General features: G+C 38.3%; 1 protein-coding gene and 1 long non-coding RNA gene across 22 annotated transcripts in view; one reads left to right on the top strand and one right to left on the bottom strand.

The window, feature by feature from the left end:
* Nucleotides 1–25,913, bottom strand: part of FOXN3 (forkhead box N3) — a 547,426-nt gene that overhangs the window by 253,417 nt on the left and 268,096 nt on the right. The window lies entirely within an intron of this gene.
* On the top strand, nucleotides 1,238–23,917 carry LOC103102347 (uncharacterized). The gene is made up of 3 exons (XR_008914936.1): nucleotides 1,238–4,972; nucleotides 10,679–10,828; nucleotides 23,291–23,917. It is a non-coding gene; the product is annotated as an uncharacterized LOC103102347 (long non-coding RNA).

Here is a 25,913-nt window from a genome sequence, read left to right as displayed (position 1 = left end):
TCTAAGACGGGAGATGAGATTTTTAAAAATTAGAGGGATGTGCTAGGCTTCTACCAAGGAACTTTCATGGACTTTTTTCCAGTCCAAAAAAGAAAAAAAAAGTATATGATTATGGCATCTAATCTTTTATGCAACATTTTTAGGTAAAATATAAACATAATACACACACACACACATATAATACATAATTCCCTTCTTTTGAGGTTTGGGGGGTTTGAATAAGTTTTTGAAAAAACATCTATTTCACCACTTGTGGGTCCCATGAACCCAGTTTTAAGTTTCATAAAGCACAATAGCCCTAATAGTTTTAAAGCTTTTTGTCACCAGATCTTTAAAAAAGTCAAAACTATGTAATGCAGTTCTCTCAAACTTTGATAAATTCGAGGTGTCATCCTCCATATACATGAATTTTAAGTACATCTTATAGAGGAATTCTATAGCACACTAAAGACAACAAGGCAGAGTGAATAGAGTTGGACTTAGAGCCAAAGTCCTGGATGATTACAGTTCTGCCTCTGTCACATACTATGTGGGGCATTGGGCAAGTCAAATTGCAGAGAAGGGAGACCTGCATTGGTGGCAAGTTTCATGCTTATGAAATAAACAGATCCAGGCCCTATGCCCTAGACCCATTAACTTCTTTCTCCTCCCAGATAAAAAGGTAAATGATATATTCAATTCTCCTAACTTATCCAGTCATCAGATATGAAGGGAAAAACCCATTACTCATCACCAAGAAGATGATAGACTGCTTCTACCCAAGTGACTTATGGTTAGAAAATGTTAAACTACAAAAAAGGAAATTGTGAGAGCAAAAACTAGGGGAGAGACCTGAAATCAAGAGACCTGGCTAGGTTCAAACAACAGCTCAAGAAAATAAGGATGACCATAAGAACAGGGCTAGGCACACAGTTGTTGAAGGAATTAATCTCTCGTGAGATTATTGTGAGGCTTAAAGGAGAAAAAGGGAAAGCATGTCATTGTGAATTTTAAATCATTATACAAAGGTAATCCTGCTGGAAGACGTGGGCCTAAGATCAGCTCTCATATTACTACTAGTCACTCCTCAGTCCATTTATCACAGATGCATCATCTTTTTCACAAAGATAAAGACCACACCTGAACCTGATACCTCAGAGGGCCACTGGAATGGAAGTTCTTTTGCAAACCTTCAAGTGTTATTTAAGACAATTTCTTATAATTATCAAGATGCTACACAGGGAGTTCCAGGAAGGAGAAGCAGGATCCCTCACTGAGCTTGGATCAGTGGATCAGTGTTATCAGATGACCTAGATTCAAATCCTAGTTCTTCTAACTTTCTGCGAGTTATTAGTAACCTGTAACCTTAAGCAATTCACTTAATGTCTCTCGACCTCAGTTTCCTCATCTGTAAAATGAAGGGGTTTGGATCAGACTCCATCTAAATCTGTGATCCTCTAACTGACACCTTTCCTTATCTGGCAATGAACTGAATGTGAGAGAACGGATACAATTTTTTATTCTACTTGGCACACATTAATTATTTGCAAATGGCCTGAAATGATCCTAAACATTTAACTTTGATGTACTAATCATTTCTGTGGTAAAACAATGTTAAAAGCCTGTGAAGGCACACAGAAATGGGCACACTAGTGGGCCAAAAGAGCTTCATCCTCCACACACCTAATCTTTGAGCTATGCTCTGGGTTTGAACACTTCACTTTAAAGATGGTGCCACTGACCCAAAGTACGCATCCTTCTGGAGGAGGAGCCATTTCCCAAGACCAATGATCAGTTTGCACCTCTCCCTACTTCTAGGACCTACTGGTAAACCACTGAGGATGGGGAGGCAGAGAGGAAGAATTCTGAAATTTGCCAGAAAGGAACTCCAAACCAGGTTTTCTTGACTTCCCCACCCAACTCCGTCCACTCCGCCGATTAACTCAAGAAGCCTCTTACTGGGTACAGATGAGAGTCTTCTTATGAATAATTTCAGTAAGACATTGGGATAATTTGTCCCCTTCTTACATTTTCCTCCAGAAAACCATGTGCATTCTGGGTGTGAGGGATGAGGGGAGGAAGGTGAACAAAAATTGTTGGCTTTCAAGTTCTGAAGAGTTGTGTACAGGGCATTTCACTGCGAGGGAGACCGTCAGAAAAGCCTAACGACAAAGATGGTACTTCTGGAGGAGGAGAAGTACCTCCTTCCTCCACTCTCTACATCCATGGTTCCAGGGTGGGAATGTGATAAGGGAACAAATTATCCAAATGTCTTACTAAAACAGTAGTCGCTGGGCCTAGATAAGGGTAGGCCACACAAGGAGACCTAAATTTTGTTGATTTTTTTTTTAATGGACAGGAAACCACAAGCTAAATGCCCACTTAGGAATCTTGGGTGCTTCTCACTTTATCTGCATTGAGGTGATAACTTGCAAGGAAGTGAAAGGCAAAGAAAGGCTTGTTCTTGACAATTCAAAGAGGCTCAGTAAAGTTTTCTACAAACTAGAATAATAACTGACAGCCAGATAGAGAGCATTATGCTAATGAATGAAAGAGGGCTACCCAGGAAGCACTCTGCCAAGGGTTAAGAGTTACCTTATTATAATGCATAGAAAAGAAATCCCTGGATTAACTAACACTTTACACAGCCCATTTCATCTGACAGTCTGAAAGCACTTTATAAATACCATCTCATTAATCCTCAACTACATCCCTGGGAAGGAAACAGGCAGCCAATAGTATCCCCATTTCTCTACCAGAGGAAACATGGCAAAGAGAGTTAAATGAGTTGCCCATGAACACGCAGAGATTCTCAGCGGCCGTAGCTCTATTGTTTCCCAAACATTCTAAATTCTTGATTCTCCGTGGACAGATTTACCCAACCTTAAATTTTTATTCTTTGGCTAGCTCTCTCCCATTGCTTGGTACATTCCTCAGTCATCTACTCTTATTTTCAGCCCACTCCCACCCCTCCCCGATGCTCAGGGCTTTGCAACCTGATTCAAAGAATAAATTTAAGCTAAGCTTAACTGTAAAGGTAAATCTCTTGCAATAAAATCATGTAATACATTCCGTAGCCAAATTTAAATTATCATTGGATAACCCAACTATATTAGGTGATTGGCTCCACTACAAACTTTCCTCTGCTGGTAACAGTTAGATAGTTGTCTATAAAAACATTTTGGTTTTTATAGTTAAAAGTGAATTCTGATCCCAATACTTGATTTCTGTTGAAAATCTTAACCAAGAGAAGAACTTTCTCTTTAAATAATTTGTTTCAAAAAAAAAAGTGTTTCTTTCATGTTGGCAATAATGGCATCTGTATTTGGGTTGCTGTGACTTTAACCCTATCTATAAAGATGTTCCACAGTAGCTTCAATGGTAAAACATGGCTTTGCTAGAAATGTTTGGGAACATTTCTGTATGGTCTGGATGGCTCGGTAATCTGCCCAAAGCACTGGACAAAAATAGTTAAGAGTCAGGACAACCTGTAACATCTCCTTGCCAGAATTCGTCCATACTTCCAGATGTGGGTCAGTGTTTCTGAATGCAATTGGCCACAAGTCAATGAACCTTTCTTTCCCTGCCTCCCTACCATCTAAGTGAAATGGCACAATGGATAGAACACTGGAACTAGTGTCAATAAGATCAAAATTAAAAAATCAAAACAAGCAAAAAAGTCACAACTCTGCCTCAGTTTCCCCATAATTGTATCTACTACCCAGAGTTACACTGAGGATCCAAGAAGATATCTATAGTGCTTAGTGCCATACCTGGCATGTATCAGGTGATCAATATTTCTTCCCTCTCCTATTTAACAATATAAACAAAATGATTCTGAAGAGGACTAGGGAAAGAGGTTTGTAGGTTAGAAGTAGTTTTTCAAAAGGAGCCACTTCATCCCCTAAAGGGGTGAAAATTGCTGTTTATCTCCCTGCACACACAGTTCTCTCCCTGGGACAGAAGTCACCACAGAACCATTATACGGACTGAGGGAAAGGTCTCCTAGCTTATGGAATTCCCACATCTTGAGAAGGATTTGTGATTTACCCTTCTGAGCAGGGACAGGCCCTGTTTTCAGCCTCATGAGACACCAGAGAATCTCCCTTTAAGTTGGTCCAGAAGGCCAACCGTGCTACTGTTTCACAATGACTCTATAATGGAAGTTCCACTTAACATTTTCTTCCCTGGGTGCTAGCCCTTTTTGGTAGCTTACACACTCCATCCTCAATGATAGTGGAGACAAACCAGCCCAGTCAGAGTGTCCAAAACCAAAAGGAAAAAAAATAGAAAAGAAAGCAAGAAAGAGAAAAAAAGAAACCCAACGCATAGTGACCACTGGAGTCTTGTTGACTCAGCAGTGCAGCACCCAGGGGTCACCAAGGGCAGGGAGCTTTTCTGAGATACAAAGAAGACTTGTGCTATGATGAACACTGCTCTGAAAGGCGAGCTCTGTTCTATTCATTCTCAAAGATAGCACAGTAAAGAAAGACTCACTTTCCCTTTTGGAAAGATCTCTCTCTCCCTCTCTCTCTCCCTCTCTGCCTTTGCACCATCCACCACTAATGGGAAAGCAGTTATCAAAATGGCAATGAAGAAAGTCTTGCTTGGTTGATGAGTCTTCTTGAGGTTTTGTTTTTAAATTCAAATAGAAAAGCCTATCTTGATATCATGTATTAAAAACTTGATTATGGCGAAGAATACTCCTCTTTTTAAGGAGGGTGGAGAGTGGGAGAGGCCCAACTTCTCAATTCTCTTAGCTGGTAACTCTCAGTTTTCTTTTGCATTCACTGAAAGATGAAGGAAGGTACCCTCAACTAAATCTTCAAAGCATATGGCAGCTATTGCAAAAGCGTGAGCATTCCGAATCGTAGAGAAATTGACTTGATTATCCTGAGAATTTCAACTGTTTGGCCAAGGGTGGCCAGAGAGCTTAAGAGATTCACCAACAGGCACACCAATTTCTCTACAATTACAGTACATCAGAAGAGAGGTGAGTGTGGCGTGGGGGAGAGAGAAGTGGAACCTAGATGGCAAAGAAAAATAATGCCACCAACTAAGCATGGCAGCATGCCTTGAAAAAGCAAAAATTATTCATTCTAAAAAAAAGGAGATGTCCTGTAAAATGGAAGCAAAGCTAAGAATAGGCACAGGGGAGGTATTTCAAAGCTTGTGAAATCTAGGAGACTAGATAGTGAAGACATAGGCAGATGAGGGCCAGAAGAAACCCTTCGGAGATCACCCTGAAATTTTACCAATGCGAAGGACAGCTAGGTGATTCTGTGGATAGTCAGGCCTAGAGATGGGATGTCCTAGGTTCAATTCTGGCCCCAAACACTTAACCACTGCCTAGCCTTTACCACTCTTCTGCCTTGTAACTCATACTTAATACCAATTCTAAGACAGAAAGTAAAGGTTGGGGAGGGGGGGAGAAGGGGGTTACAAATGGGGGCACTAAGGTTCAGAGGGAACAAATGATTTGCACAGTGAATTAATGACAAAATCCAAAAACAGGACTCAGGACTAAAGAGATCAAGGCCCCTTGTCTAGTAGGAGAAGACATGCTACTTCTCTTCTCTCTTATTGTGAATCCATCTTAGAATCAATATTGTTTTAGTTCCACAGTAAGAGGTCAGCAATGGGGATTAAGTGACTTGCCCAAGGTCACACAAGGTAGTATCTGAGGCCAGGAGCTTCCATCTCTAGGCCTGGTCCTACACCCACCGAGCTACCTAGCTCCCCCTAAGAATTACTATTTTAAGGCAACTTTCTTAGAATCATTGGAACACCATATGAAGATTATTATTTGTTGTTGTTATTCAGCTATATGTGACTGTAATACCGGGTTTTCTTGGTAAAGATACTAGAATGGTTTCCATTTCCTTCTCCAGCTCATTTTACAGCCGAGTCAACTGAGGCAAACAGGGTAAAGAGACTTGCTCAGGATCACACAGCTATTATGTATCCGAAACCATATTCGAAGTCAGGTCTTCCTGATTCCAGGCCTAGCACTGTATCCATTGAGTTGCAAGTAGTACTCATTCAGGAATTCAGATGGAAGGCTTCCAAACTTTTTTAAAAAACAGCTTTCAACAACATGAATTGAAATTTATGCCTAATTCAAAACACTACCATATATAGCTAATGATAATGATGCAGAAGGAATTTAGCTGTAATGACATCATAAATAAAATTTTCATAAACTCAAGACCTAACTGTGCCCTCCATCCTAACCATTATTTATTATGGTATTTTGTACCAGGTCAGAGAGAAATACAGGAACCTAGAGTTGAAAATTAAAGGTTTAAAAGTCTAGAAAAGCTATGGGATATTTCCACATAGAAATCTTCAACAAATTAAATCCATAAATTGAAATATTTTCCCCAAAAAAGTCAAATGCAGACATTTATTATAAAACTCTTCTGTATCAATTCTAAGAGAGAAATGGGTAAAAGGCAAGGCAAATTGGGATTAAGTGACCTGCTCAGGGTCATACAACTAGGAACTGTCAGAGGTCAGAGTTGAACCAGATCTTCCTGACTTCAGGCCTGGTTTTCTCTCTCTGTGCTACCTAGCTGCCCCCAATGCAAAGATTTTAAAAGAGGCTGCGTGAAAGATCAAGTTTAGAGCTGGGCCATATAGTCAGGAAGACTTAGATTCAAGATGGGCCTCTATTGTGATGCCTGTGAGCAAAGTACTTAATCTCTCAGTGTCCCTGCACTTTTGCTTCTGTGCATTACGGCAGGGATCATATCCACACTAGGAAGTTCTTTGTATCATCAAATCAGAGATTTGGACCAAAAATATCAATATTTTAAGATTAACCCAAAGGGGAAAAAAAAGAAAATCACACAAATTTTTCTTTCTTCCTTAGGATCAACAATCAAGTCTAAAGTTCAGAATAATTGTTTAAAAAAGAAAGAGTGTCGGATTTATAGTAGAGGACCAGGAATTTTTACTCCCAGCTCTGTCACTTGCTGACCTTGGACACTTAACGTCTGTGTGCCTCTATTTCTTCACCTGTAAAATGAGAGGGTTGGTTGGTTGGTCAGACTAGATGGCCTCTGAGGTTCCTTTCAGCTCTAGTTAGGAAAGTAGCACTGTGCTTTGTCCATACTATATACATGGCACAATATTTTTTTTTAGTTTTATTCTAACAAGTTAAATAAGGACCTTAGATTACCAATCCTTGACAGATAATATTACATAGAACTTTTAAACTTTACAAAGAACATCTATGTTATCTGATGCTCAAAATAACCTGATCGAGTTGGTGCTAGCAATATCTCCATTTTAAAGAAGAGAAAACTGAGGTTAAAAGAAGCTTAAGTGAGGTACTCCAGTTCACACAGATAGTGAGACAGGATTAGAAATTGGGTCTTCTCCCCACTAAATCCAGTACTCTAAGTAACCTTTGGATAACAATTCTTTAAGGAATATTCTCAATAAACCTTAACTTTAAACCCAAAGGCTGATTGCAGATGCAATGAAGGCTTAACAGAGAAACAGATCATTGGGAAGTGAGGTGGAGTTTCCCCAAGGTTTTTAACCTGTTTCTAAAGGGTTTAAATCCTCCAGAAAGCCTGGAGTTAAGTGTTAGAACAAAGAAAGAAAAGGCCTTTTTTCCCCACATCCAGATCAAATACCCTTGCACTATTATTTCTGGGAGCACCAATTTGCCTAACCTATCTTCTTAACAGGAAATTTGAAAATGGAAAAAAGGCCAGAAGAGTTCAAATTCTTTGACTGAAGCCCAATCCAAGATTCAAGATTTATAAGTTAGAAATTATATAAGGGCTCCCCTTAATGCAAATGGCTTGGGGATGGGGTACAGAGTCCCAACTCCTGCCCCCCCACCCCACACACACACTTTCTTGTAACAGCTGAGTCCATAGGGGAGGCAGTGCTGTTCTACTAATCAAAAAAAGAGTTTTTGGTTATCTGACCCTCAGAACCTTTTTTTGCTGGACAGGATAGATTATGAATCGCTTACATACCATTCTAAAGTGTTAACTCCAAGGAAGGACTCTTCAGTGAGTCTTGGTTATTTCCAACTTTTAGATAAAAGTAGAATAAAAGGCCTTTTGGGTGGCAGGGAGAGAGAGGGTTGAGATAACAGTGGTGACTTAATGGTTAGAGTATCAGCTGGGGAATATCCAGACAGCTTGGAATCGAAGCTGCCAATCCAATCAGGAGTCTTCATCTCTGGGTCAGGGATGTATGGGTAGTTCATAGTAATGGTGGTATCTTGGGAGATAACATTAAAAACTCAAAGGTCTATCACTTGTAAGTGAATATAGATAGATCAGGATGCATTTTCCTTGTGGATAGGAACACATTAAGTTTATTTTTTTTTAAGTATTTCCCCTTATAATAAAACAAATTGCTATTGTTATTAACAATAATACATCTCATATTTCCTTATTTATCAAATACTGCTTAATTTTTAAAAAATTTTTTGAAGAAAATATATGATTTATCACTTGTTTATATGGGTAGAATATTTTGGGGTTTGGTTTTTTTTAAGATTATTATAAAAATGAATAATATGGAAATAGGTTCTGAGTGATAATACTTGTATAAGCCAGTGGAATTGCTTGTCACCTCCAGGAACAGGGAAGAAAGAGGGGAGAGAAAGAACATGAATCATGGAACCAAGGAAAAAATATAAATATTTTAAAATTACTAAATAATAATAATGAAATTAAATACTTTTGTTAGAAGAGAATATGAAGTAATTTAGGGGTCTGCTAGTATAAAGAAAAATACTTTATTGAGATGGCTTCAAGTTGTCAGTCCTAGAATGAGAAATAAAAATTAAGTACTAATTAGTACTATTTAGGAAAGATTTTACAGATCAATCCCTTTTTAACTTGTTTTTGTAAAACTGAGAAGTTAAGTGACTTACCCAAAGTCACAGAGTAAGCTAAACTCACTAAAACCTCTGATCTCTATCTAACCCTCACCATATAATTTTGTGCCTTGTACTCATTCCTCAGCTAGAATGTAAACTCCGTGAAGGTTGGAACTTTATCTTCCACAAATGTTGCAACTTTTCTATAGCCCAGTGCATTTGTATGCAAGATTTTATGGAGTTGAAGCCCAAATTTAAGCTCCCATACTTTCTTTCCATGCTTTTTCTTGTTACCTGAAGATTATTATATTCAAGTATTTAATTTTCCCACTTCCTTTTTTGACAATCTATTTCTTGGTGACTCTGAAAGACCCCAATGAAAGATCCTTCATTTGTGCCAGTCTTTTTTTTTTCTTAAAAGATGTTTTCTTTGTGCTGAATTTTTTACATGATTCAAAAGAAATAACCTCATACAACAAATTAATTAATAAAAGATTTATTAAGTACCTACTGTGTGCCAGACTCCACTTCCTCCACAGTATGCCTGTAATTTCAGGGAAGCTAGGTGGTACAGTGGATAGAGCAGCAGGCCTGGAGTCAGGAGGCCTGCAATTCAAATTCAGCTTCAAACACTAGTTACCTGTGTGATGCTGAGTGAGTCATTTACCCTACCTTTCCCTGTTTCCTCATTTGTCATGAGCTAGAAAAGGGAATAGCATCTTTGTCAAGAGTATAAAAAATTAGGAGACCAAGAGTTAGACATGAGTAACTAAAACAATGACGACAATACTTTTATAAGGAGCACTGTAAAGATGGGGCTCTATCGCCTGCCTCTTGCAAAAGAAAGGCAGACTATTTAGGCTAGAACAGTAATCTCCAAACTTTTTGGACCACATATCCCTATTAGTAAAAGAAAACAAACAAAAAAATCCAATAACAAAATTTCTCAACAAACATCTGCAATGGGTATGTTAAAATATTTATTTGATATTAATAGCTAACATTGAAGAGTTACAAACTTCTTTATGTATAATATCTCATTTGATCCTCACAAAAATTGTATGGGAGTAACTGCTATTTCCCATTTTACAGATGAGGAAATTGAGGCGGAGTCTGGAGATTGGGTTCCTTATCCAACAAGAGTACAAGAGGCTAGATTTGCATTGACTCCTAGGCTCCAAGTCCATCACTCCGCCAATAATAAGGCTGAGCAAGTGCCATTGTACCAATAATTACCTAAATTGTAAAACAAAATGAAAAATGTTAAAGGGAGGAAATCAAACAGCAAATGATACATGATCCTAGGGTCAATTAGGGAGGTAGCAGAGTTTACGGGGAGGGAATAACACAGTTAGAAATCCACCTTAGGAAAAAAAATCACCTTGACAGCCATATGAAGGATGGATGGAGAAGGGACAGGTGTGAGGATAACAGAGTAGTCCAAGCAAGAAGGAATGAGGGGTTGGATTATAGTAAAGTGGTAGCTATGTGTCCAAATAGAGAAAAAGGGAAGTACTCAAGGATCCCAGGAAACTGGCCTCCTAGCTGTTCTTCAAAGAAAACATTCTATCCCCTCTGACTGTCCCTCATGAACAAAATGTCCTCCACCCTGTCCTTCTCCTGCCTTCCAGGGCTTCCTTCAAGTCCCATCTAAAATCTCAACTTCAAAGGGAAGTTCCTTCTGATCTCTCTCAAGTCTAGTGCCTTCCCTTTTGATTATTTCTGATTTTCCTAGATATGCTTTCTTTGTATATCATTATTTGTGTTCTGTCTTCTCCCTTAGATTCTAGCTCTTCAAGCGCAGGGTCTGACTTGTTGCTTTTCTGTGTCTCCTCCGATTGGCAGTAGTAGAGGGAGTTTTTCTCAGTTCCTTACATCAAAGGGACCTCAAGTCCACACCTCCTCACTTCCAAAAGTCAAGTGAAGAAGTCCAGAGGTCCTTCCTAAGAAAGGAGGTGATGAGGAAGTCATCGGGCTGAGGCACTGTCATGCTTGGTAAGAAATATCACCTCTCAAATACCCCAAACCCTTTTCAAGACTTGAAAACACGTTTAAAGGCAAAGAAAACTCATTCTGAGTGGCCTGTATTCTTTGGCCTCAGTTTCCTCATCTATAAAATGAGCTGGAGAAGGAAATGGCAAACTACTCCAGTATCTTTGCCAAGAAAACCCCAAAGCCCAACTGAAAAATGGCCCAATAACATTCCTCGATCATTGCAAAATTATTCATATTGATAGAAAAAAAAATTCTCCATGCCATAGATTATGCTTATGAATGCTGTCTAAACAAATGCCAAGCAGTTTGAACTTTCTAACACTCCCTGGGGGTCTATAAAATCACCTAGATCTAGGATGTTGAGGTGGTTGTATTGTTGGGTTTTGTTTTTTTTTTTATTACAAGGTTTTTCCAAAATCAAGTCACATTACTATGACAACTATTCCCAGTTCTGCCTTCATGAAGCTGACTTCTTACTTACCCACTCTGTCAATCAGTAATTCTTTTGCCGCTCAGGATGCCAAAGAGCTACCTTTGGGCAATGAGAGGTGCAGTGACTTGTCCAGTGCCATGCCACCAGGATGTATTAGAGTGGGCACAAAGCTTGGGCTTTCCCAACACTCAAGACTGTCTCTCTGGACCAGTGTGAAAGGAAAGGGAATAACAGCCTAATGCCATTCTGGTATTTCTATACAAGACAGAAATTTTATTGAATCCGCTGATTTAATGAAGAGGAAACTGAGGCCCTCCGTGGAGAAATGATTTGCCTAAAGTCAGAGAATGGCAAAACCCAGAATAGAACCCTGGTCTCCTGATTTCTAAGACGGAGCACTTTGCTAAACCATGTTCTTTCCTCATGCATACAAACATGGTCATGCCTTCGTTATATGTGGATGACCAGAAACTGGCATTTCTTTGAAAGCTGACTTACCTCCAACATCCTGAGTTCCTCTCTCCTGGATGTCCCCACTCCCAAACCACAATGATCTCTAGTCACTCATTTTCTATAGTATTCACTGCCCACTCTCCTCCTCTGATATATGATTGTCTTTTACTGTGAGCTATTTTTACATGCGCATGGGTCTTGGTTCACTCCTGGGACTATAGCATCCTTGACAGGAGGGATTTTTCTCAGTCCATTTCTTTTTATTCCTCCTAAGCATCAAGCTCTATGCCTTGAAAATAATAGATCCGTCAGGAAATTACTGAATTCTATGTCAGGTTACTGAAACCTCTACCAAAATAACTAATGCCCATAATTTGTAAAGTATCGTGAAGAGCGATTTCTGAGGGAATGTAAATGTAAACACATTTTAACAGCAGTGTGAACAACAATACAAGAAGGAAAGAAGGAAAGGGAGACCAATCAATCCTGAACAGATTTTTATTAAGAGCCTGAGCTAAGCATATATTTACACACAAGACTAGTTAATTCATGAGCTCAAGCCTATACATTGAGAAAAGATTACGGTTCTCCTCTCTTTCACTGTCTCAGGTATATAGATAGATGCATGCTGAAGTAGGTAAACTAAATGCATTTTAAGTTGATCAAATAATTAGAAAAGGAGAAGAGATAGGTAATCAGGGATAAAGTGGCTATTCTCTTTGAGTTCATGATAGTCAAGTAGGGCATAGTCTGACACACCTTAGATTTGTAGGAAAGCAGATTTCAAAAAGTTCAGGGGAGTGGGAGGGAAATACCAGCATTATTTAGGAACTAGTTCAGGAAAAAATAGGCACTAGTCCGTGCCTAAAGACTATAAAAGTGAAGAAAGTCAAAGAGATAAAGGAAAGCTCAAAAACAAAATTCTGACAATAAAATCCCATGAATAATTCTAGTAACTAAGAGAAGAAGGCATCTAAACAAGTCACCTACATACACAGGGAACTCTTTGTATAAATTTAGATGTTAAAAGAAGAAAAATCTAAAAGATGGAAAATTGGCATTAATACAAAAGAGGCAAAACCCCCTAAAAATAGTATGAGAAAGCTAAATCCCCAAATGAACTGGAGTTCCTGAAAAATGCTAAATAAACAACAACAATCAAAAAATTTTTTAAAGAGAGGAAGGCAGAGAATATACTGGGCAAAATAAAGTTCTCCTTTGCCTCTTAGTGGCATTGGGTTGATCTCTATCCCTAAAAGTTTAACAGTAAAGTGCAAGCTCTTACAGGTCCCGTTCCAGTGTGGAAAAGCTTCATATATGTGGCTGGCTGCTAGATGGGAGGCCCAGACTAGGTAAATCCAGACAAGCTCATTACCAGAATGGTCACAGGCTAATGAATTATTTAGCCAGCTATTCATGAAGGTAGCCTACTAAAACATATAGTTTGTGACCTTCATCAGTGGTTGGAATATCCACAGACAGCAACATGGAGCCACTGAATTTTACCCTTTATTGCTCCATAAAAGGAATAAAACCAAATAGACTAAATGCCTGCAATTAGGGTAGCGTTAACATAAGACTGGGAGAAAGCAGGGCTGTTCAAGTCCTATTTTGCTTCTCTCTTATCTCCTCAATCAAAGAAAATGATCTTTAAACTGGAAATGGAAGAACAAATGTGGTTAAGAGGAAAGCTAAGCCTAAGATAAGTAGACAGTAAGAAAGAACTCCATTGCTTTAAAGGAGTTCAAATTAATTGGATCAAATGCAATTTAAGTGAAGGTAGGGAAACATCTTGCAGATATGCTCACCAAACCTTTGCCTATAATCTATGAGATATCACAGAAAATATCATAATAAGAATAACCTAGCCTTGATAAAATTTTTTGATATTTACAAAACACTTTACAATTATTTTCTTATTTGATCATTGCAACAACCCTGGGAAGCAAGAGCTGTTATTATCCCCATTTTATAGATGAGGAACCTGAAGAAAATAAGAGATTCAGTGACTTGCCTAGGGTCATACACATTAGATCTGAACATGAGTCTCCCTGAATTAAAGAGAAGTCTTCTACCCATTGTTTCATCTAGAGACAGATTCTATATTCTAGAAACCAGGGACCAGTGAGCCTGCATTCCATTTCCCACCAAATTCTCAAACAGATTATACAGATTGATTTGGGAGGAGACTCCAGAAGTTGGCATGAAATAAACTAAGAAAAAGTTATCAGTTTCAACATGTTTAACAAATACTTCCAATAAACAGGGAACACTGTGCTAAGCACGGATAAGAACAAAAAAAAAAAGTAAATTAATGAAATAACTAATTGATAAAATAATGAGTAAATTAAAGAAATAAAAGTTTTATCAGCATACTTGAATAGGAGTTTTTGTAGGATTTTATAGAGTATGAAAGAACCTAGAAGGAAAGTTCTGGCCCAACCCCACTGTTTTCCTTCTTACTTTTTTTTTTTTGAGAAAACCCTTACCTTCTGTCTTAGAATCAATACTGTATTATAGAATATGAAAGGACCTAGAAGGAAAGTTCTGGCCCAACCCCACTGTTTTCAAGAAAGAAGAGTAGCAAGGATTGAGCAAAGTGACTTGTCCAGGGTCACATGGGTAAGAAGTGTGGGAGGTCACATTTGACCCCAGGACCTCCTGTCTCCAGGCCTGGCTTTCAATCCACCTACCTGCCTCCCACCCCCTCAATTTCAGATAAGGAAACTGAGGAGGAGAGCTAAAGAGTGACTTGCAAAGGCACTAATTTTATTTCCCATTTTCATCAGTTATCCCAAGGAATGTCTCTCCCAGTAAGGATTCCAAATGAAGGAAGCAAACATTCAGACTCTGTGACTAATAAGAAATGTTTTGAATATCCAACAAACATATATGGAACCTTACTTTTCTTTACCTAAAAGTAGTAAGAATAGCTGTGGACAGCCAGGTTAAGGAAATAAGAATGGGAACAGGAAAACAAAATTGTCCCACCTTTGTGGGAGAGATTTTCCATCCTACAATAATATGGAAATTAAACACACACAAGTCAACACAAAACATTGGGAAACATGGGCCTTATCCTCAAATAGTTTTCAGAGTGTTAGAAGATACAAGATCAACACATATGAAACAAAAAAGGAATCCAACATGCAACCATAAACAATGAAATAAAGTAAGACTTGCTTGTATACCACCATCTCATGCCCTTTACTAAACTCTTTTTAAGGGCAGGGGGCTCTGCCACTTGAAGCTCTTAAGCACAACACATATATAAATAGATCAATTTGTAATTAAAAATTATAATTATAAATAAATATATAATATAGTATATATAATTTAGAATTATAATAATAAATTAATGGAGCATCAAAAAAAACAATTAGGACCAATTTGTGGAAGGTACAAAGAACCAGGATTGGCCTCAATAAAAATAGATTTAGAATCTAGATTGTACAAAATGGTAATGGATTGCCATATATGTTAATGCCCATTACTGGAAATATTCAAGTAGATGGTAGATGGCCAACTGTCAGGGATGCTATAAAAGAGGATTCCTGCTTTGGGTCAAAGGTTGGAATATATATGATCTCTAAGGTCCTTTCCAAGTCTGAGAATATTTGACATATATGTTTTAAACCCATTTTTAGTTATGTGAAGCAGTAATATTTCAAAAGAAAACCACGAATATAATATTTAAAATAGCATACATGCTGGTCATAATCATCTTTTATAAAAAGAAAAAACTGTTACTTTAAGAAAATAACATAGCAAGGGGATCCTCTAATGCATTTTTCAATCAGGATGTTATGTCTAGGGATTTGCTCTAAGCTGATTTTAAAGAGAGGAAATCCCAATTCACAGAGCAAGCAATTTGTTTTCTCCCCAAACCGACAAGTAGTATCATTTTACATTGGATAGAGAATTTTATTTATTGAGTATGCCTTTATTTTTCAAAAAGGCTAAAAGAAAAATTAGTAGCATGAATTGTGTGAATTGTTAAGTAATGATACTCTCAAGTACATAAAGAAACTTCTTTATAAGGAACTAAATCCAATTCTACGACTAAACCACCAGAAAGAGCTTCCAGGTTACAAGTAACTCTGAATTCTCTTTCTACTACTCGTCATGACAGATAATATGGGGGACCATTAAGAACCTGTCCATGTGTTTTTGCCCCTCAACTTCCAAAGGCAGTGGAATTCTTGGAGAGAATGTAAACAGTAGCCAACTGTTGTTTCTCTTCAAAGCTCCCTCCCACCTCATTTAGAAAAGAGAGTTCATTGTCCTTTCATCACAGTATTTATAAAGGATAGGCATGTTCAGCCATCAGTCCCTTCAACAAGATGAGAAGACAGTTTTGAATCCAATATTAGCTATCTTGTACTTTAGAAGAGGAGTTTCAGCACTTTTGGGGAGGTGGGGGATGTGGGGGGGACAACTCAGTCCTGAGACCAATTAAACAGTGAACAGTGGGATGGATAATCCCTTTCAGGGATAAGGGACAAATGGACTGACTACTCCAGGGAGAGAAGAATGTCATGAAAACCGCTTATAACATGACCAACTGAACAATTTCACTGCTTGCCTCCAGTGTCTATTATCCAGATCATTCTTAGGGAAGAGAGCTCTACATCATTAAAATTCAACCTAGACTGAAAGTTGAATTTCTTTTTTTCAGACTAGTTTGTGAGCTTTTATAACCCAAAAGCCAGTGATCAAGTCTTTTTTTTAACAAGCTTTATCCTAAAAACAACTCACATTTCTATACCACCATAAGGCTTATAAAGCTGATTCCTCACAAATACATTATCAAGTGATATAACTGTTTCATAAGTGGTTTGCCCAAGACATGTAGCTAGTAAGTAGCAATGGCTCAAACTTTGAACCAATGACTTCAAATCCAATGATCTTTCCCATTACGCCATAGGTTCCCTGAAATGGGTCATTTGTTTCAATAGTCTTACTAAAGGTGCCTCAAATATTCAGCACCAAGGACAGGTATGTATGTCTCTGTCCAGACGTTTTAACCAAGAGCATGTTAGACACAACCACTTTGTTCAACCAGTCAAGTATAAGGAAGTAATCTTTGTCCAGCTCATGAGAGGATACAACTAGTGCCAAAAGTGTCTGGGGGAGATGAAGAGGAGGCAAGCTGTCTAGAGTGAGGCAAAATTATATACGTTCTGGAAGACTTTCCTTCCCCTTGAATTTTTATAAATCTTATATAAGTTAAAATAAACATTAAAAATAATCATGAGAAGAGAAACTCATTTGGGGTGTTGTAAGTTGGGTCAGACCTAGGTGGCTCCCAAGCAATTTAAATCCAGTGACAAAATGCAGGAAACACAGCAAATGCAATTATCAGTTACAGGGAAAAGATGGATGTTCAGGGCATGGAAAGGATGTTCGACCAGGATAATGTACCTGATTCAGCTGAGCATAGTCTGGCATTCTTCCCGCTGCTGATCTACAAAAATGAAGCCTCATGAAGGCATTCCAGACCCTCTTTTCCTATCTGTTTTGTACCCAGGACATCAGGTCTTGAACAATGTCCATATCTTAGCCTCTTGAGATAATTATATCTCAAGACAACTTCAATTCCTTTTAAAGAAAACTAGCCTAACTTGCAAGGGGGTATGGAAAAAGCAGTCAGGATAGTGCTTCCAACACAGGTGCCCTGAAAAGAGCAATGCCTAGTTTATTTTGATGGCAAGAGATGGGGTGGAGGGAAGAGAAGGCAATAATTATGGGCTGGATCTATAAACAAAACTGGATCTTCCTGTTGTTTGGTTTTGAATTTAATTCAACAATCATTTATTAAGTACCTACAATGCACAAAACACAAAAGCACTGGGAACACAAAAAATGAAAAAATTTCTGCAATTCAGAGAACTTGCATTCTACTGGGGAAGCCAATATGTAAACATATATGTAAATAGTCTGATGATGGAGACTGTATCCACAGGAATATTGATATAGAATCATAGATCTAGAGGCCTTTTTAGTCCAACTCCTTCACTTCAAAGAGGCCCAGGGAGGCTAAGTGACTTTGCCAACATTACACGGCATCAACAGAGGTGGCATTCAAACCCAGCTTCCTTCACTCCAGAGTCAATACGATGCTCTTTCTCCTTTACCTGGCCAGCAAGGAAGGATTCTTTATAAGTGGCATCTCTACCTAGCTGGATGGAGCCTTCTCTGAGAATCCATCTTTCTTCATATCTGGTTCAAATATTTGGCATCATCGTTATTGTCCCTCTCTCACAACTCCCCAAAGCCCATTCAATTTCTGCATCATAGGGTTCCCATATTGCTAATCTGGAACCAAGACCACCAAGCACTTTCCCCAGATTCAAGGACTGGCTGATTTCACCTTCTGATACCTACCAATCTCTGTATGCTCAGTCGTTTTTCAGTCATGTCCAACTCCTCATGACCTCATTTGAAGTTTTCTTGGCAAAGATGCTGGCGTAATTTGCCATTTCCTCTTCCAGCTCATTTTACAGATGAGGAATTGAGGCAAACAAGCCTACATGAATGAAGTGCACAGGGACACACAGTTGGAAGTGTTTGAGGTTGGAATTGAACTCTCAAAGATAAGCACTGTGCCACCTATGCCCCTACTCCCTTATAATCAGAATGCTGAAATGCCATTCTAATCCAACAAAACCAATGCCAACTGGTCCTTCAAAAGTTCAAAATCTAAACAAGTAGTAAATAAGAATTGAAAGCACGCATCTCAACCATTCGAAATAATTTTACATATGATTGAAAAAAATGCAAAATTAAATCTAAAAAAATAAAAATAATAACTTCCATGCTACAAGCAGTATCCCAGAAATTTGATTCATAGACTTCATTTCCTAAGTAAAATGTTTACATCACCAGCAAGTTAGTTAGGATGACTATCTTAATTTTTTCTAAACCCTTACCTTCTGTCTTAGAATCAATACTATGTATCAGTTCTACAGCAGAAGAACACTCAGGACTAGGGAATTGGGCGTAAGTGACTTCCCCAGGGTCACACAGCTATTAAGTGTCTGAGTCCAAATTTGAACCCGAGACCTCCTTTCTCTAGGCTTGGTTCTCTATTCACTGAGCTACCTAGTTGCCCCCATCTTAATCTTTAAAGTAAATATGGGGGGGAAATAGTATTAGTTTTATTGATTTTTATTACCTGGGAAGAAGAATAAAGACAGAAAAAAGAGACCATAAAAACATTCTAAACAATCTTCCCACAGCACAGGTCTGAACATACCATGCAGATAACTCAATAAACTCTAGTGGCTGCCTATTAGAAACACTGTTTTTCTATTAAAATGTTATAAGGGTTTAACATTTTTGGTGGGGGGCAACAGATAAAAGAAAGGGATAAAAATGAAGAAGTCATTCACTCTGGTTCCCAGTACAAATGTTTTGTTTTGTTTTTTTTAACCCTTATCTTCCATCTTGGAGTCAATACTGTGTATTGGTTCCAAGGCAGAAGAGTGGTAAGGGATAGGCAATGGGGGTCAAGTGACTTGCCCAGGGTCACAGGCTAGGAAGTATCTTGAGTCCAAATTTGAACCCAGGACTTCCCATCTCTAGGACTGGCTCTCAATTCACTGAGCCACCTAGCTGCCCCTGCAAATGGTTTCTAATAAAGGGGGAAAGTTTAAATCCATTCCAAGCATGCAACTGCCTAAGACCTGTTGAATCATGTCAATGTGCTGTCAGATTGCTATTCGTGTAGCAGAGACATCATACATTACATAAGCTACCACTCCCCTGGAATCAAATACTCAGAGTTGTGAACTCTTCATTCACAACTATTAAAAAAGGAGGAAAGGGGGGGGGCCGTTGGTAGCTCAGTGAATAGAGAACCTGGTCCAGAGATAGGTGGTCCTGGGTTCAAACCCCACCTCAGACCTTTCCTGACCCTGGGCAAGTCAACCCAACTGCCTACTCCTTATTACTCTTCTGCCTTGGAACCAATACTTGTATCAATTCTAAGACAGAAGGTAAGAATTATATTAAAAAGAGGTGAGGAGAGAAGATAAACATACATACTCTAGCATGGCCAGTTTTCTTCCAAGGCATGAATGTCTTAAGACTATTTTCTGCTAAATTTCTTGTTTGTTTCTTTTTTTAAACTCTTATAAATCACCTGTGATTCCCATTACTAATAAGAGCAACCCAGGAAGGAACTAAACAATAAGTTACTAAGGAACAAGGCAGCTAGGTGACTGGGGGAATAGAGCCAGGCACAAATCCAGCCTCAGACATTTCCTAATTAGGTGACCCTGGACAAGTCATTTAAACCCTAATTGCCTAGCCCTCACTGCTCTTCTGCCTTGGAACCAGAACTTCGACTAATTCTAAGACAGAAGGAAAGGGTTTTTTAAAAGGAACAAGGCAGCTAGTGGCCCTCGAGCTTTGATTCTGCCACTTCCATTCTACTCTGTCCTCGATTCACTCTCCAGGGTCATCTTCCTCAAGCACAGGTCTAACCATGTTACTTCCTTACTCAATAAAGTCCGGCGGCTCCCTCTTACCTCCAAGATCAAATAAAAACTTCCTGTAACATCTTTGCAAAGCCCCTTGCAATCTGGCCCCTTCCCACCTTTCTGGTCTTCTTACACTTTGCTCCTTTCTTTGGGCTTCATATGATCCAGGGACACTGGACACCAACACAGCCGCTTCCCAGCTCTCCTGATTCTGTACCATTTCTCTGTGCCTGGAGGGCTCTCTCTCTTGGCCTCTAAAAGGGCATTTTCCAGCACCCTTCCCTTCTCCCCTCATCTTCACTCAGGAATTACCTCTCATTTACAAAGTACATATCCTGCACACACAGTGACAAGCTCTCTTCCCCATGAGAAGGTTACTGACTTTCCTTGTATCCCTAGCATTTAGAACAGTGTCTGGCACATAATACGTGCTTAAGAAATGCTTATTCATTGATTTAATCAGATCACACAAGCAGGGTAAAAAAAAAAATTTTTTTTTTTACAGTGCACCAAACATTCCTAAATTGTGACACTGATGCATGAGTAAATCACTTAAAGAACATAACAAGTTCTTACTGGGGAAAAAAAAAGTTTTGTTTTAACCTTTCCCTTCTATCTTATGATGGATACTACGTATTGGTTTCAAGGCAGAAGAGTAGAAAGGGCTAGGCAATAGGGGTTAAGTTACTTGCCCAGGATCACACAGCAAGAAAGTGTCTGAGGTCACATTTGAACCCAGCATCCCCACTTGCAGGCCTGATTCTCCCCTGGGCCACCTAGCTGCCCTTCTCACTTAAATTTTTAAAATACAGATCTATTCAAAAGACATGTCAGGGATGTGGGGCAGGGAAAAGAGGTTCAGTCTATTTCAAGCCTTCAAATCTGAAGCCACATCAGACACAAGCACTTTTTATAAGCAATACAATTTATTTTGTATGTGTAGTCAAAAGGATTAACACTAGGAAGTTAGGTACCCTTAACCAATAAAACCTTGTCCAGTTTTGACTTTTATTAAAGCCCATACTGTTCTTTTGCCTTGGAATCAATACAGATTCTAAGAGAAAAAATATTTTCTTAAAAATCATCATCATAAGAGATGTATGATTTCTTAGGGCCCTTCCCTAACATTTTCTGAGTTGTGAAGTTTTATGATTTCAATAAGCTAGAAATCACTTCCATAACTAAATTTTCTAGCATAGATGAAAACTCATTCTTATTCCTTTTTCACTTGGAAAAAGCAAAACATAAGAGTGTGTGTACCATATGAAACCACCATCTGCACACATTAAAAACACGTACGTTTCTGTTTCTGGAGTAAGTTACATTTTTCCATAGAATATCTCTAGATCAACAAGCTACTGTGGCACAGAAATAGAATGGAGTATATTTCTTTGATAATTAATCTATGAAGCAGTCATTAATAGAATGGATTTTTAAAACAATATGCATGTCTAAAACAATGTAAACAACATAAACAACCACTCCCCCTCCTCCCCTTCTAAAAATAATGCTACAAAATTATAAAGAACAAGCATGACAAAAAAAAAACACACACATATGAGAAGACCTACCCCCACCTCAGGCCCCAACAAATCTAACCCAAGGCAGAAGTAGAACTGCTATAAGTTTTATACACTGTATGTTTTCCCAGACTTTTTCAATGTATTTATCAGTTATGCTCCCTTTTTTCTTTCACTTTTTTTAGTATTTATACTATTTGTTATATGGAATGGCTTGTTTGTTAGGGGGTAAGAACCGGGGGAAATTTATGATGATACTAAAAAAAAAGGCATCAATAAAAACTTATTTTAAAAATATAAATAAAAATGAACTTTTGGAAAAATGAGTCCAAAAACCACCCTATTGGTCTTCAAATAACCATGGGTAATAATAAGCAGGGTACTGAATGAGTAATTGTACCACTCTTTGCTAAAATTTCTTTCCGCTTTTACACAAAACAGCCAGAAGTTCAAAGACCACAAGTATTCACTGGAATGGTGGTATCCATGGTCCTAATGGTTGGAAGAAAAACTTGTTATAAATTGAATAACACATTTTCTGGAATTACATGTCATTACCCTTGCCCACCATTAATACAGTAATTTTAAAGCAATCATCACTCAAAAGAGCAAAACCACACTCTGAAGCTGTTCATCAAAACATTTAAATCCTTTTTCTAAAACTAAGAAAGAAGTCAGGAGGCTAAAGCTACTAGAGAACAAGCATGTCTTCTTTATAGATCAGACATAAAATACATTCTAACTCCAACATCCTATGATTACAGGATTCTATATCATCAAAATAACATTTAATGGGGGGCAGCTGGATAGCTCAGTGAATTGAGAGCCAAGCTCTAGATTTGGAGATGCTAGGTTCAAATCTGACCTCAGACACTTCCTAGCTTTGTGACCCTGCACAAGTCACTTAACCTCCATTGCCTAGTCCTTACCACTCTTCTGCCTTGGAACCAATATGCATTGGTTCCAAGGCAGAAGATAACAGCTTAAAAAGTAAAAAAAGACATATTTAATGGACAAAGCACAGGCTCTGACAAAAATCTGAAATTGGAGGATCTGGGTTTGAGTTCTGGATCTCTCATTTTTAAAATGTGTGATATTGGGCAAGTCATTCTACTTCTTGAGAGACCCAGTTTCCTTGTTTCTAAAATAGGAAACCTTGGTATTTAGAGCTGAAAGGGGATTTTTAAAAAATTAATGCAGTTCAGGGATTTTTTTAAACCCTTATCTTCTGCCTTAGAATTGAAACTAAGTATTGGTTCCAAGGCAGAATGGTGGTTGGAGCTAGGCAACTGGGGTTTAAGTGACTTGCCCAAGGTCACACAGCTAGAAAAGTGTCTGAGGCTACATTTGAACCCAGGACCTCCAGTCTCCAGTCCTCACTCTCTATCTACTGAGCCATCTAGCTGCCCCAGGTCAGGGATTCTTAATTTGTTTTGTCATGAACCTCTTAAGAGTTTGGTGAAGGCCATGGATACCTTCTCAGAATAATGCATTTAAATGTCTAAAATAAAATATATAAGATTACAAGGGAAACTATACTAACATAAGTATTTTTTTCTTTCCATCCAAGTTCATAGACTTATTGGGAAGACATGGATCTCAGATTAAGAACCCCTGATCAAATTTAACCCCACATTTAAAGAGAAAGAACTGAGGCCCCAAATCAAGTGATCTGAATGGATTTGTGTAAGAAAGCAACTGGAAAAGCTGAGAATTAAACCAAGATATTCTTTCACAACACTGTCTAACTGCCTCAAAAGGTTATTGTGAGACGGATGCATATAAAGTGTTTTATAAAGCATGAAGTGATATACAAATGTCTGCTATTAGCATCGCTCTTGGTAAGGATCTGGCCATGGTTGCCCATTCTTCAAAATTCTTCAAAATGACATAATTATTTTCTAAGGAAAACTGCCTTTCAAAAAATTCTTTTTCTTACTTCAATAGTTAAATTCCTTTGGTGAGAGTACAAGAAGGATTCCACTCTTGAGAACACAAGAGTGAAATACGAGTCTAGTGGACTGATCCTGGAAGAAAGATTCATGTCTAATAAGAATAAACAGTTCTTAAATAAACAGAAACCAGTCAAAAGGGAAATGGTCATTCAGGCAAAGCTGAGACAGACAAAGAGTGCTGGACCTAGAGTCCAAGTTCAAATCTGACCTCAGACCCTTACTAGGTGTGTGATGCTGGGCAAGTCACTTGACTGCCTCAATTTCCTCATGTGTAAAATGAGTTGGGGAAAGAAATGGCAAATCACTCTGGGTTCTTTGCCAAGAAAACCTCAAAGAGGGGTTGTAGAGAGTGAGACACAACTGAACAACAAATGTTTGGATACATGTCAAGAATTGGGCAGAGAAGAGAAATGAAGTCAGGGCAAGTAGGTGGTACCATACTTGCACTGGCTGTTTATTGCTTGTTTTCAAATGCTAAGCAAAATTTATTTGTTCAGACTTTCAGTCATGTCCAACTCTTTGTGACCATCATGGACCATCGCACACTAGGTCCTTCTATCTCTCAAAATCTGTCCAAATTCATGGTCGTTGTTTCCAGGACACTATCTGTTGATCTCAAACCTCTGCCATCCCCTTCTCCTTTTGCCTTCAATCTTTCCCATCATCAGGATCTTTTCCAATAAGTTCTGCCTTCTCATTATGAGGCCAAAATATTGAAGCTTCAACTTCAGTATTTCATCGTCTGAGTTAATTTCTTTAAGAAAAATGTATAATATATACATAGAATGTTGAAAAATATATCATTATTTAACTAATATGTCCTGAAGGTCCCGATGAAGAAGTCAACTCTAGCATGATGACTGATGCAGGAAATTCGAGTTTCCTGGACAGTTATCACACAGAAAAGAACATTTATCTTTATTTCTCAAACCCACTAATTAAGCAAGAAACCCTCAAAAAAGTGACTTGATGATTTTTAATAACCTCATCGACATAAACAATACTTTAAATATGTCATGTTTAAAAAGGTGATCTGAATGAACAAAAATAATCAAATGTTCCTGTTTATATCTAATCCTCCTCCAATTTATTTTTCATCTATCTATCTACCTATATATATATATCTGGGAGGACAGATTTTTACCCATACCGCTAAGGTCCCTTCCATCTCTAAATCTATTGATCATGAATTGTCAGTTAAGAAGCTGCATGGTAGAATGGAAACTCTGAAGGGATTCTTAGCTATCCTTTTGAGCAAAGCCCTTTAGAATCAAAGAAGGAACTCCGATGATCACCTTGTCTTAACTACTCAGTTTTACCCCCAAAGCAACTGAGACACAGAGCTCTCTGGATTTGTTCAGAAATTTATAGCTTACAGAAACCAACTGTTCTTCCCTTCAGCAGATAGAAACAACTGAGTTTAGTACCTAGTTAGCATTTGAAATCAGTTAAAATACAAAGCTATATAGATGGCCTGCTTCCTCTTCCCACACCCTTTCCCCAACATCCTAGGTCAGCTCCTCTCAGTTTCCTCCAGAAGATTATGACTAAAGGAAGTTTTTATGTTCTTGGGTCTCTCTGTCTCCTCTCCTACGTGCAATATTGTAGGACTCTCTCCCTCTCCCCAGCCCTAAGGTTAAATATGTCTTTTAAAATGTATCTAAAGGTTCCATTTCTGTTGCTCATCCCGTGGGATACTTGAAGATCAAACAAATCAAGCTCCCAGGGTCTGATGAGCTTTTAGAGTCAGAACTAGAACTCTGCTCTTTTAATATCTAGTCCAATGGTCTTTTCTCAGACAACCTTTAGGATGTTTATCAGTCCAAAGGAGATATGACCACCTAACATGAGGTCCATTGATGGAAGAGTGCTTTGAGAAAGTAAAGATATCACAGAATGATATGATTATTCAAAAAAACAAAATTCCTCAGAATGAACCCATGATTTGTAAGACAGAAGAAAATACCTTCAAAACAAGCTTAAGAACCAAAAGATAATTAACCTAGAGTTAATCAGTGTAGGTACTTAGTTAAGTAAAAAAATCCTGTAAGCATCTTCAAGATACACTTATCTTTACTTCTGGGACAGGTTAAGTTTTCTCCCTAGCTCATCTACCAACAAGCAGGATTAGATCCTCTGCTAGAGTCAGGAAACACTTAAAAGTGTTATTTTTTAAAGACTCTTATCCTAATTAGTTAATACACAGCAGCAACTAGCAACTAGGAAAACTAAGTAATA

This window comes from Monodelphis domestica, chromosome 1 (assembly GCF_027887165.1).
Source record: "Monodelphis domestica isolate mMonDom1 chromosome 1, mMonDom1.pri, whole genome shotgun sequence".
Classification (NCBI taxonomy): Eukaryota; Metazoa; Chordata; class Mammalia; order Didelphimorphia; family Didelphidae; genus Monodelphis; species Monodelphis domestica.
Note: the sequence above shows the minus strand (reverse complement) of the source record. Positions and strands in the feature narration are given on the sequence as shown.